The sequence below is a fragment of the Lygodium microphyllum genome, chromosome 10 (assembly GCF_053477565.2).
Source record: "Lygodium microphyllum isolate KBCC chromosome 10, Lygodium_microphyllum_v1.1.10, whole genome shotgun sequence".
Lineage (NCBI taxonomy): Eukaryota > Viridiplantae > Streptophyta > Polypodiopsida > Schizaeales > Lygodiaceae > Lygodium > Lygodium microphyllum.
This window is the reverse complement of record NC_141144.1, coordinates 78726031-78730624: the sequence shown is the minus strand read 5'-3', so window position 1 is coordinate 78730624 and position 4594 is coordinate 78726031.

Genomic DNA, 4594 nt, shown 5'->3' with positions numbered 1-4594 from the left:
GAAGTGGGTTCTGGTTCCTGTATCACTTTGACTATATATGCATAGTGAATGGCTGTAAATCCATCATATTTCAGCCTATCCACAGGATACCTAGCTCTCATAGACCTGCGCAAAGTAGGTTCACTCCCAGGTGCTCTCAAAACATCCCTGGTCTTCCTTACTCCAGGTGTAACAATAGAGGGAATACCCAACTCATCATCAATGCTCTGTTCTGAGCCACTGGATTCACCATCCACATAAGAGTGACCTGCATTCACATCAAACATGGGCTGATCAACCTTCTCTTTTCCTTTTCGTGATACCTGCATACCACTATCTGCATTGCTTTGAGAATATTCTCCTGATCTCAATCTGCCTGTCCATGGCGAAGGATGTGAACCACTGCTAGAGGACGCTCCAGGTCCACTAATATTTTGTGACTGCTGCTGTGAGTTATGTGCAGCATTACCATTTTGTGCATCTACATCATCAATCACATTTACTGGTTTACACCAGCTACTCATCTCATAAAAAACATCTCTGCTCACTGTAAACTTACGAGTAGAAGGGTCGTAACATCTATACCCTTTTTACTGCAGATAGTAACCAATAAAGATGCACTTCTCAGCTTTTGGATCCAACTTGGATCTCAACTCATCTGGCACATGTACATAGGCAATGCAACCAAAAAATTTCAAATGAGAAATATCTGGTTTCCTACCAGTATACCTCTCCTCTGGAGTCATTCCATGTATTGTTGTAGTGGGAGTCCTGTTCATTATGTAGACTGCTGTAGCAATTGCTTCAGCCCAATAAAAATCTGGCAAGTCTTTTTCATTGAGCATGGCATGAGATACCTCTCCAATATGCCTGTTTTTCCTTTCTGCAATTCCATTTTGTTGTGGGGTATGACTGCATGAATATTGCTGCTTTATGCCATGCTCCTGTAATAACTTTGCAAACTCATTTGAGAGGTACTCTCCCCCTCCATCTGACCTTTGTCATTTTATCTGCAGGCCTGTTTCTTTTTCAACCATAGCTTTAAGAGTTTTGCAATGCCCAAAAACTTCACTTTTCTTTTTCATAAAATACACCCAAAATATTATGCTATAGTCATCAATAAAAGTGACAAAATAATGACAGCCTCCAAGAGACGCAGCTTTAGTAGTCCACACATCAGAATGGATTAATTCCAATGGCTTCTCACTCTCTTGAACATGTCTAGGAAATGGTTTCCTTGCCTGTTTTCCAAACTGACAGGCTTCACATACCTTATGCATTTCTGCAACCTTGAATTTGGGCAATCCTGCAACAATGTTTTGGGCTTGCATTGATTTAAGTCGTTGTACATTAACATGACCAATGCGTTTATGCCAGATATCAATATCTGCAACTACACCGGTCCCATGTGCAAACATTGCTGCACTCAATTCAGGCGTGTCTGCATCCAATGTAAACATTCTGCCCTTCTTCTTTCCTTTTGCTATCAAGCGACCTTTATTTTTCATATCCTCAACAAAGCATCCATGAGGATTAAATCTGACCTGCAAGCCCTGCTCAACCATTTGACCAACAGAAACCAGATTCTTGGTGATATTTGGGACATGAAATACATCGAACATGTATTTTTTTTTCCCATCTTGCATAGACAAATGAATTTTTCCAATCTGCACAATAGGATGTGCAGTATCATCACCAGTCTCCACAAATCCTAGTTTTTCCATTTTCCTTGCATCCTCCATTCATTCTGCATGACCTGTCATGTGGTTTGATGCACCTGAGTCAACATACCATACATCATTGCTTTCTTCTACACTTGTCACAGAGTTGTTCATGTGTTGCACCATAAACAAATGCTCATTTATGTCATCATCCTGTCTACTAGAAGATGCATAATTCCCTTGTTGCAGTTTTCCATTCATGATGTCATTCTGCTTTTTATAGTAGTCTTTAGCCATATGACCCATTTTACCACAATAGTAGCATTCAACATTACTGTTTGCATTTTGGCCTCTTTGCCATCCACCACGACCTCTTTGGCTCCCCCTGCCTCTAGAGTTACCACGTCCTCCTCCATAGGACTGGTTTTCTTGAGTTTGTTGCATATTTTGATTTCTACCACGGCCTCCAAATCGGCCTCCTCTACCTCTTCCTCTACCTCTTCCAGCATTTGAGTAGAAGACAGCTTCTTTTGAAGTTCCTCCTGAAGAAGATGCATCACCATTTCTCTGCTCCTCAGAAATTAGAAGAGCAATCAACTCCTCAAAGTCAGGAAATCTTTCACGAACTGAAATGGATGTCCGAAACTGTGCATAATCCTTTCCTAGACCATTCAAGGTCACAGAAACTAAATCATCATCTTCCACTGGCGACCCAATGGAAGCAAGTGCATCTGCAATCTTCTTCACCTTCATGTGGTAGTCATTGATGCTCATATTTTCTCTTTGCACATTATGCAACTCTTGCTTGAGCTGCATTTTCCTGGCTTGCGTATTTGTGCTATACATTTTTGACAAAGTATCCCATGCCTCCTTTGGCGTACTTGCATCTTGAATATGCATAATCATAGAGTCTGAAATGCTGATAGACAGCCAGTACATAACTTTCCTGGCTCTCTCATGCCATGCTTTGAATGCCTGTATTTGCTGTTGATTGGGAACATCAGGAAGAATTGGTTCTTCTTCATTTCCTACAACAAATTCCCAATATCCTTTTCCCATAAGGAAATTCATCATTCTAAACTTCCATGCTTGGAAGTTGTTCTTGTCAAGCTTTTCAGTGACAATCTGTGAAAGAAAATCAGATGCCATTACAGAACACTGCAAAAAAAAATTTCACTGCAAAAAACACAGCTTCACCCTCACAAGGGAAAATCTGCAAAACTGGCGAAAGTGGTATTTGACCACACAGTCACTTCCTAGTGACGATTTTGCATCAACAGACAACAGGGATGATTCTGTAACTCCTAATGTCTCTGCGCACAAGCATACGATGCAATTTCTACAGTAACTTTTCACCAACCTGTAGAACAGTGGCTGCACAGCATAAAACTGGGCCTTTTCCTGAGTGCGTGCAGAAAACTTCCGCCTCCAAAACAGGCCTCGAAATGGCCTCAAATAAAAAAAACAAGGTCGCCAAGGGCTAAAGCCCTTACCCGCAGCATATACTGCCCTCTTGCTTCACCGCGAAGGGCGTCTCAACCTGAGACAATGCACTCCTGCACTTTTTGGATGTGCTACCTGCAGAGATCTGCTCCCAAAACAAAAAATGAAAGCAACACTGCTCCTCTTACCAGAACACCGCGAGCTTGGCTTGCTTTCTTGAGCTCCTTACCACGAACAAGGCTCTGATACCATGTCAAGATTGTGGGAGAGAAGGAAGGAGTCTCACTTGTAGCTTTCTTGCTTGCACAATGGGGGAATACACACAAGGGTGGAGGCTGAAAACAGTTTTCCTCTTCTTAGTTGTGTAAGCCAAAAGAACTCAAGTACAAAGAAATAGAAGAACCCTATATATGTGTCTCAAACCAAACTCAACTAACTAAGGTGGCATACTAACTGAGCCACGAACTAGAGTAGATAAGGATAGCTATCATGTAGCTATTATTCATGGGCGGTGTACCAACCGCGTCTGCAACTGACAAGTCGGTGACATAAATACACAACGGTCACCCTGGCGTATCACGATGGAGCTTGATATCTCAACATAATGATCAAATTTTATGAATTGTCAGTAGCAGAGGCACAGGGAGTGGCTAGATTTGTGATTAAACTTGATGAAAGTGAAATTCTGAAATGTAAAAAATTGGAGAAAATCTCTATCACCTTGATGAATAGAGCACTTTCGTCAGGTCATTGCAATCACTCAACATCATTTAGTGTTTAATCTAAATATAACATTTGGTGGCTAGGAGCATTTGAGGTAGATACTGAGAATTTTGATATACTATATTGGGTTTTCCATCAAACATCAATACCTAATGTTATTCAAAGGCAACAAGCAAGAGAAGAGCTATTTGTTGAAGGATTAGGGAACTACAGGATTGAGTGGCACATAGCTGGTGACCTAAAGACACTCAAATGTATGTATAATGTATCAAAGGGAGCTAACTCGAGATCTCCTTGCTTATACTGTATGTCACCAGTTGTAGAGTTAAACTCAAGCAATTGGAATAGAGCTCCCTCTAAGGCACAATAAGGATCCATAGTTTAAACCAGTCTTGGACATTCCTTTAGCGAATGCCCATATTTTTACACTTTATGCACTTTGCAGGATAATCAAAAAGCTTGTTCATCTCTATATAGGATTTGCATGGAAGTTGAAGCCATTATTAACTAGAACAGATGCTATAACAAAGGTTGAAAAAGTTCTCTCTGCAATTGGTTTGCATGGTGGCAATGTTGTTATTGAACCAGATCTTGAAAAGTCTAAGGATGGTAATTGTGTCCCAAAAAACCATCTATTGGTGGAATGAAGGCTAGAAGGTTTCTAGGCTTTCATGGAAGACTTGGCAAGATAAACTCGAGAAATGGTGGCTCAACTATTAAATTTAATCAGTGGAAATCCTTACATAATGCAGTTAAGGATCACATTGATAATGGACAAGCTCGAAATA